This window comes from Hyaena hyaena, unplaced genomic scaffold (assembly GCF_003009895.1).
Source record: "Hyaena hyaena isolate Hyena2069 unplaced genomic scaffold, ASM300989v1 scaffold_538, whole genome shotgun sequence".
In the NCBI taxonomy this organism is placed as follows: domain Eukaryota; kingdom Metazoa; phylum Chordata; class Mammalia; order Carnivora; family Hyaenidae; genus Hyaena; species Hyaena hyaena.
The window spans coordinates 731,041-740,507 of NW_024081172.1; positions in this window are offsets into that span (position 1 = coordinate 731,041).

Consider the following 9,467-nt stretch of genomic DNA (forward strand, 5'->3'; position numbering starts at 1 on the left):
CAATTTTACATTTCCACAAGCAAAGTATGAGCATTCTTATATCTCCACATCCTTGACAACACTGGTTATTTCCTGTTTTGTTTTGTTTTAATTATTCTAGTAGGTATGAAGTGGTATCTTGTTGTTTTGATATGTATTCCCCAAGTGATTTTGGATATCTTTCCATGTGGTTTTGGCCACTTGTACACCTTCTTTGGAGAAATGTCTGTTAAAGTCCTTTGTTTATTTTTAAATGGGTTGTCTTTTTGTTGTTGAGTTGTAAAAATTGTTTCTATATTCCAGATAATGGATGACCTCTATCAGATATATAATTTTCAAATAATTTTTCCCATTCCGTGGAATCTTTTTACTCTCTTGATGGTGTCCTTTGATGCACAAACATTTTTAATTTTGATGAAGTCTAATTTATCTATCTTTTCTTCTGTTGCTTGTTCTTTTGAGGTCATAACTAAAAATCAATTGCTGGGGCACCTGGGTGGCTTAGTTGGTTAAATATCCGACTCTTGATTTCAGCTTGGGTCCTGATCTCAAAGTTCATGAGTTCGAGCCCTCCATCAGGCTTCTCACTGACAGTGTGGAGCCTGCTTGAGATTCTCTCTCTCTCTCTCTCTCTCTCCCACACACGCACACACACACACACACACAAAATTAATTAATTTTAATTAATTAATTAATTAAAGAAATAAATTGTTGAACGCAGGGCCATGAAGATTTATCCCTATGTTTTCTTCTAAGAGTGTTATGGTTTTAACTCTTACAATTAGGTTGTTGATCCATTTTGAGTAAATGTTTGTGTATATTGTGAGGTAGGGGTCCAGTTTCATTTTTTTTTAAGTTTATTTATTTATTTTGACAGAGAAAGAAAGAGAGGGAGCATGAGCAAGGGAGGTACAGAGATAGAGGGAAAGAGAGACAATCTCAAGCAGGCTCCACGCTGTCAGTGCAGAGCACGACAGGGAGGATCCTGTTCATGAACCATGAGATCATGACATCAACAGAAATCAAGAATCAGAGGTTTAACCGACTGAGACACCCAGGCACCCCGCAGCTTCATTGTTCTGAATGTTGTTATCAGTTGTCCAGCAACTTTATTTGTTGACAGGTGTATTCTCTTTCCTTTGAGTGGTTTTGGCACCTTCATCAAAATCAATCAACCACAGATGGTTGGGTTTATTTCTGGATTTTCAGTTCAATTCCATTGATCTTTATGTTAGTACCACACACTGTTTTGATTACTAATAAGTTTTTTTTCTGGTAAGTTTTGATGTCAGGAAGTGTGGGTTTTCAAAATTTGTTTTTCTTTTGTCAAGATTGTTTTGGCTATTTGGGCACCCTTGAAATTCCATATGAATTTTATGATCATCTTTCCATTTCTGCAAAAAAGATTATAAAAATTTTGTTTGGAGTTAAAATAAATCTGTATATCACTTGGAGTAGTATCCCCATCTACTTTTCCTACCTTTTCTTTTTTAAAAAAAGAAAAGAAGATATAGGTTAAAGGTAGTTCCAAAGGAGGAATTTTTCTTTTAAAAAAATCTAATTGTTGAAGTGCAGTTGACATCAAATGTTATATTAGTTTTGGTTGTACAGTATAGTGATTTGATAATTCTATATATTATACACTGCTCACCACAGTTAACTGTAGCTGCCATCTGTTACCATACATTATTACAATATTATTGACCATATTCCCTATGCTAAATGTATCTTTCATCTCCATCACTTATTTATTTTATAACTGGAAGTTTGGACCTCTTAATCCCCTTCACCTATTTTGCCCGTCCCCCTTCTCCCTCCTCTCTGGCAACCACTGGTTTATTCTTTGTATTTATGAGTCTCTGTCTAGTTTCTGTTTGTTTGTTCATTTGTTTTGATTTTTAGATTCCACATATAAATGAAATAATGTGGTATTTGTCTTTCTCTGTCTGGCTTATTACACTTAGCGTAATATTGTAAGTGTATCTATGTTGTTGCTAATGGCAAGATGTCATTCTTATGTCTGAGTAACATTCCATTATACATATATGTATACATATACACCTTTTATCTATTCTTCCATTCATGGGCATTTGAGTTGCTTCCATAGCTTGGCTACTGTAGATAATGCTGCAATAAACATAGGGGGTGCATGTATTTTATTAATGTTTTTGTTTTCTCTGGGTAATTTCCAGTTGTAGAATTGCTAGATCATATGGTATTTTTAATTTGGGGGGAACCTCCATACTGGCTTCCGCAGTGGCTGTACCAGTTTACATTCCTGCCAACAGCACATGAGGGTTCCCAACACATTTTCACTAACACTTTATTTCTTGTCTTTTTCTTGCCCAGTCATTCTGACTAGTGTGACATGATATCTCATTGTGGTTTTGATTTGCATTTCCCTGATGTTGAGCATCTCTGCATACAAATGTTACTCATTTGTGTGTCTTCTTTGGAAAAATGTCTATTCAGGTACTTTGCCCATTTTTAAATCAGATTATTATTATTTTTTTGGTGTTGAGTTATAGAAGTTCTTTATATATTTTGGATATTAACCTCTTATTGAATATGTCATTTGCACATATCTTTTCCCATTCAGCAGGTTGCCTTTTCATTTTGTTGATGGTTTCCTTTGCTGTGGAAAAGTTTTTTATTTTGGTGTGGTATTGCCATCTTAACAACACTAAGTCTTACAATCCATATACATGCTATGTCTTTCATTTACTTAGGTCTTTTTTAATTTCTTTCAGCAATGTTCTATAATTTTACCTGTACAAATTTTGTACTTCCTTGGTTAAATTTATCCCCAACTCTTTTTTCTCATTCTCCATCTATCCTTTTCCTTTAAAAAATTTTTTTAAATGTTTTATTTATTTCTGAGGGAGAGAGAGACAGAGTGAGCTGGGGAGGGTCAGAGGGAGACACAGAATCTGAAACAGGCTCCAGACTCTGAGCTAGCTGTCAGCATAGAGCCCAACGCGGGGCTCAAACCCATGAACTGTGAGATCATGACCTGAGCCGAAGTGAGACATTTAACTGACTGAGCCACCCAGGCGTTCCTTCCTTTTTCGTTTTTTGTTTGTTTGGGTTTTTTTTCTTTTTTTTTTTTGTCTCTGAAGCTGAACATTTTTCCCATTTAAATACCAAGTTCATTTCATAGCTTTAGCTCAAAGCACTTTTTATTTAAAAATTTTTTGATTTTTTGATTTTATTTTTTGAGAGACAGAGTGCAAGCAGAGAAGAGACAGAGAGAAGGACACACACAGAATCCAAAGCAGGCTCCAGGCTCTGAGCTGTCAGCACAGAGCCCTACGCAGGGCTCAAAACTCATGAACTGTGAGGTCATGACTTGAGCTGAAGTCAGATGCTTAACCAGTTGAGCCACCCAAGCACCCCACTAACTAAACACTTTTTAAAGTATTACAACCATTTGAAAAGAAAGTTCTGTAAAGACAACGAGTAGCTGTAATTAGAACACAGATCTTCGTGTCTAGGTCATATAAGCAATTGTTCTTTCCCAGAAAATTGAATAGCTAACTGCTATCTAACCTCTATTTCTCTTCTTTGTGTCAGAGAGGTTCTTAGAAAAAATATGAGGTCAGCAGTTGAGGTCCAGGTCAGCATTTGAGAAGAGACCTCATTCTGCTCCAAGGCACAATCCCAACTACAGCCAGTCTTTTGGCCAAGACCAAGTGACTGGGGTGACACTGCTATTTATGGGACCTGGGAAGAACTGAGGTTTTCTTGGCTTGGGGGGAAGGTAGAGATGAGAATTGCCCATTTCTGTCTGTGTTCCTCACATCGCTGTATCAGTTGCAAATTCATTCATCTCATCTTTTTTTATTATAGCGTTTGTAAAATGTTTTTTAATTTATTTTTTGATAGAGAGAGAGAGAGAGCGCGAGTGCTTGGGGGAGGGGCAGGGAGCGAGGAAGACAGAGGTTCAGAAGCTCCACTGACAGGCTGACAGCAGCAAGCCCAATGCCAGGCTTGAACCCACAGACCACAAGGTCATGACCTGAGCCAAAGTCAGACACCCAACCAACTGAGCCACCCAGGTGCCCCTCATATTTTTAAATATGACTGGAATGACTTGATATAGTTGCTTTAAAGTATAGGAATAGTGAGTGGGACATGTCTAATTTTCTGCATTATGGGTGATAGCTGGAATGGAGGCACAATGCAAAGAGACAAATTTGTTATGTAAGTATCTCACCATAGTAAGCCCTCTGTTAGGGCTTGTTTTTTGCTATGATTTTAATTAAGAAAGCATATTTTAAAATTCAGTAGCCTTAAAGGATTTTTAAATTACAAATTATCTCTGAGTTCCAGAGGAGAGAATTAATGTTACAGTTAGTAGAGAAATGGAAAAACACTGAAAAATATAAATACAAATATAAACAACCCACTAAAGTGAAGAGGAAAACAAGATGATGGAAATGTGGATTCCTCTATAATGACTTTAAAATTTTTTGGGTTATTTTTCAGTATTTTTCTACATTCCATACACATTTCTGTTTAGAAATTATAGGTGAAAACTTTATTGTTTAGATGTGTTGGTCTTTTTTATTAAACCTTCATAAAGTTTAGTAAAATGTTTATATCAGCTTCATGTTTAACAGTTACACAACCTCGGGGCGCCCGGGTGGCTCAGATGGTTAGGCATCCCCACTCTTGATTTCCACTCAGGTCATGATCTCACAGTTCGTGAGATTGAGCCCCCTTGGAACGCACAGAGCCTGCTTAGGATTCTCCCACTCCCTCCCCAAAGTGCACTCTCTCTCTCAAAATAAGTAAATAAACATTAAAAAAACACAATTACATGACTAACAATTGCAGAACGATAAGGAGCCTTTCTAGAAGGTCACCAACATTAAGTGGGGCTGAAGCACCAACTCTATAATCAGTTCTGATATGAGACTGATAAATTTACCATTGGCCTGGTGATTAAGTGTGGTGGGCTTGTTGAATTTTTAGGTTAGCAGAGGCCAGAGGGGCCTTACAGATCCAGGGTTTATCATTCATGTTAATTTTTGTTTGTTCTTCTTAGGTGTTTTTTTGTTTTGTTTTGTTTGTTTGTTTTGAGAGAGAGAGAAAGAAAGAAAGAAAGAAGTGGGGCTTCCCTGAAGTGGGGCATGGGCTCAGCAGATGCAGGACTCAAACTCATGAACCATGAGATCATGACCTGAGCCAAAGTCAGATGCTAAACCAACTGAGCCACCCAGGTGCCCCTTTCTTGGATTTTAATATTAATCATATGTATGAGGCTATAATTAGGATGATAAACTGATCTAGGTCATTTCGATATTTAGTATCATTAGATTTTTTTTTTTGCTTTTTTTTTTGTTTTTCTTTCCTTTCTTCCTTCCTTCCTTCCTTCCTTCTTCCTTCCTTCCTTCCTTCCTTCCTTCCTTCCTTCCTTCCTTCCTTCCTTCCTTCCTTCCTTCTTTCTCTCTCTCTTTCTTTCTTTCTTTCTTTCTTTCTTGCTTTCTTGCTTTCTTTCGAAAGGGGGAGAAAATCTGACTCCTTAAAAGTGCCATACTGGATTGGACCTGGAGAAAGTGTCAAATATTTCCTGTCCAGGATTGCTTTCATTAAGTGAGATGATGGAGATTAAACCTGTGACACAGCACCTGGTACATCAGCTATTTCATCAGTATTACTCCTGCTATTATCCATGGAGAAAACTGTAATATATTTCAGTTTTGTAAAGATAAATACATATAGTAAATACATGGTCTCCTTTATAGTGTTTATCTTATTTTGTATACATTTCTGTTTTCTTCCTTTTTATATTCACTATATTTTATGTATACTCTGAAAAACACAATGAAAAGGAAAAGAACCCTTTAGAAAGAATAAGACCACAAGAAAGGATCCTGCCTTTATTGTGGACCAGCAATTTGAGTAAATGGTCCCTTTCACGAGCCTGTTTATACAAAGGTGATGGGCTGCTCTGGTCACCTCAGGTAGATGGGAGGAGCCATGGGGAACATTCCCTGATTGTGCCCTGGTAACTTCCCTCAGGCAGGTGGAGGCTTACTAGGCATGCCTTGTGCACTTTGTCCAGGCCTGGAGGGTAGGTGTGGGCACTCTCAGTGATGTGCTCGAAGCCCCCGCCCAGGAAACTGGTATGTTAGGCTGGTATCTGTGGGGCCACCTGTAGAATGGTCACTTTCCCTGTGAATTGAGTGCCTGAGTCTTATTTCTCCATCACTCAATGAGAGGAAGACAGTAATGTCTGCTTCCCCTTCAGAACAGCATTCCAGGAATGAGCTGAGTGCTATCTGTAGCTAGCCTCTGCCAAAAACCTCTCACACTTCCCTACAGTTCTTAGTGATGCTCCCGGGGGAGTTCTAGAACCACAAGATGGAACAGAGCTCAGGAGGCCCCCATCCAGCCCTTTCTTCAAGGAGGGTTGCCACCAACCTACACAGACGTCCAGGCTGACTCTTTCTCAGCTTCTCTGCATGACTTATTTATGTCTCTAAAACCCAGTGGAGTCAGTAATGTCCTTTCTGTCCCTCCCTAAATTTCCACTCTTAAACAGAAGCCCTCCTGGGACTTTTTTCAAACCAGTTCCTTAGTCTTTGTATTTCCTCCAGCTTCTTTGTATTCAGTTCAAGTTGAGGACATCTAAACACAGCAGAGCAGTGTTTCCTTCTAATAGATGCTAAGTAGTCTTGAGCAGAGTAAGGGACAATTTGTCTCCCTCACTGCCATGCAAGAGTGATTCTAGGCAGAGAGAACATGTAGAGGGAAAATAGGGGCTTCTGGGTCCAAGAGAACTGAGATTAAAATCACAGTCTACCTGCTGTCATCCATGGATGAGCCACTTACTTTGCTTTGCCTCAGTCCTTCACAGGTAAAAAAGACTTATTAATACTTCATAAGGCACCTGTGAGGAGTAAATGAGATAGTATATATATAAAGTGTTTGGTTTATGTTGTGCATGTTTTTTGTACAAAATTGACTTAAATACAAGCCAGTTATTTTACTTGGTGTTCAACAGAAGAACTGTGAGAAATCTTTTCACCTTAAATGCTGACTTTAAAGTCAAGCTCCATGGTAAGGTCCAACTTCCGCAGAGCTTACCTTACAGGGGCACCTGGGTGGCTCAGTCATTTAAGCGTCTGACTCTTGATTTCGGCTCAGGTCATGATCTCACGGTTTGTGAGTTTGAGGCCCACTATCAGCATAGAGCCTTCTTGAGATTCTCTCTCTCTCCCTCTCTCTCTGCCCTCCCCTGCCTGGGCTCTCTTCTCTCTCAAAAGAAATAAACATTTAAGAAAGAGCTTCCCTTACAATTCCACAGTTCTTAGCAGTTTACAAAAGGTTGCAATGACCCATTTTTTAGGCCTAGTGATTTTGAAACCATTGCCCAAAGATAAATAACACTTGCAGTCCTCAAGGAGGGATAGCTTGATTTAGAAATATCTCCTTAAATCCCCAGAAATCCCTGTGAAATAGGAAGAAAAAAATAAATATGAGCCGTGTTTGAAGTAGTGAATGTTTATGAGATAAAAGGCATATCCCCAGATTTTTAGGACAAAGTAAAAAGTTTGTTGCAAATGAGTCAACGTCCCTCAGATCTAATAACAAACAAATGAAGAAGGAAACAAAACCTTAGTATCTTTCCCATATGTCCATCAAGATAAATAGCAGGTAGCAACTGCTTTTATAGGTCAGGTGCTGCTCTAAGCAGATTGCATATATTAGGGCATTTAATCCTCCTATGAATTTGTGAACAAGTATTGTTTCCATCCTCACTTTCCAGAGAAGGAAGCTGGGGCACAAAGATTAAGTAATTTTCCAAAGGTTTTATAAGCCATGTGGCAGGGCTGGATTCAAACCCTCTCAGGCAGTGGGGTCTAGGAGGCCACACTTTTTGCCCTGAACCTCAATACTTCTCTCGAGTGTTGCTGGGAACTTCTGGCACAGCCCTGACTTTATCCCCATTCTGAGAAGCAGCATAGTACAGTAGTTAAATGCACATAGTTTGGTGTCAAAAAGATTCATCCTTTAATCCCAGCTGCACCACTTAGTGGAGAAGCAGGAAGCGGCAAGCAATTGCCTTCCCGGCTCCCTCCATCTGAAACCGTGTCTGGTGAAGAAACTGAGGTTTAAAGGATCAAGATCTTTAAAACAGAAACCATGTTCCATACCCGAACACTGAGTTGTTTCGCCACTTTCTGAGTCAGCTTGCTGTAGTCAGATCATCATGCATTCAGACAGAAAGTTTCTTGGACATCAGTGGTCTCAGATGCATTAAATGGTATTTCATTTTTAATAATCTACTAAGGATAAGGATACATGGATAAGGCAGTGTGAATTATGAAGAACATTCATGTATTAACACTTTGAGTTACTGCTAATTCAAATGAGATAAACTCTTACTATTTCTTCCAATTTGCTGCATAATCTTCATTATCACTTACAGCATAGTTACAATATGCATAGAAGAGTTAAGCAGCTGGTAGGAATAGCAACCACTTGGTGAGTACTCACTTTGTGCTAGGAGCTTTATTTAACCGATCTCATTCAGGTTCTTAATGAGGTTGGTAGGTATCTTGATCCCTCTTTGTTGATGGGAAATTGGACCACAGAGAGTCTCCAGCAATTCCCACTGTAGCCTAAAGTGATCCGGGCATTGTAAAAACCTTGAATCATTCTGATGCCCATGTGTATATATTTTACTGCAATTCTCTACTGCTTTCCAAAGAACAGATAAAAATAAGGCTATATTTATAGCTTCTGACCTGCTGCACTGTGGCTTTAAAGGTCACTGTCTAATATGTATCTAATAACTCTTTTGTTATAAAATTTGCACAGTTGTTGATTCCCCCCCCCCCAAGTATCCTGCATCTCCAAATTAATCTCTAATTTGGAAGATTCTTTTGTGTGATTCTCACTAAAAAGTACCTTCGAACTGGGGGAAAAAAACCCAAGAGTTTCTCTCCAAAACTATTAAGCAGAAGGGAAAATCAGGTGACACCCTTCTTCAAATGTGGACAAAAGATTAGTTCTCATCAACTCAGCCTCTGGCTCTGAGTTATTTCACAGTTGCAGGGGCAAAAATTTTTGGCTGGGGGTTAATCACTTTTGGATGAAACATTGAGCTGTATAGAAATCATCCCCAGATTGTTGTTTCCTTCCTGGCACGCGAATACCACTAATTCATTAGCAGAATGAACAAAGCCACTCTTGCAGCAGAGCAGGGCTTCCTTTGATGAAACAGCCTCTCCACAAGCTGTTCTCCGGAATCTGGGGAAGGGCTGTGTTAGTCTGTGTTATGCATGTTTCACTTTTGAATCCCGTTGGTCCACAAGTACCTGATGGTAATAGACACTTAATGCAACAGAGAACTAGTTACAAGACAGCAGTTCCAGGTTCTTCCTGGTTCATCTTTCACATACATTCTTTTCTAAATTACCTAAATAACACACCCAGGGACATAAGCACATTCACACACCATTCTAGGCCATATG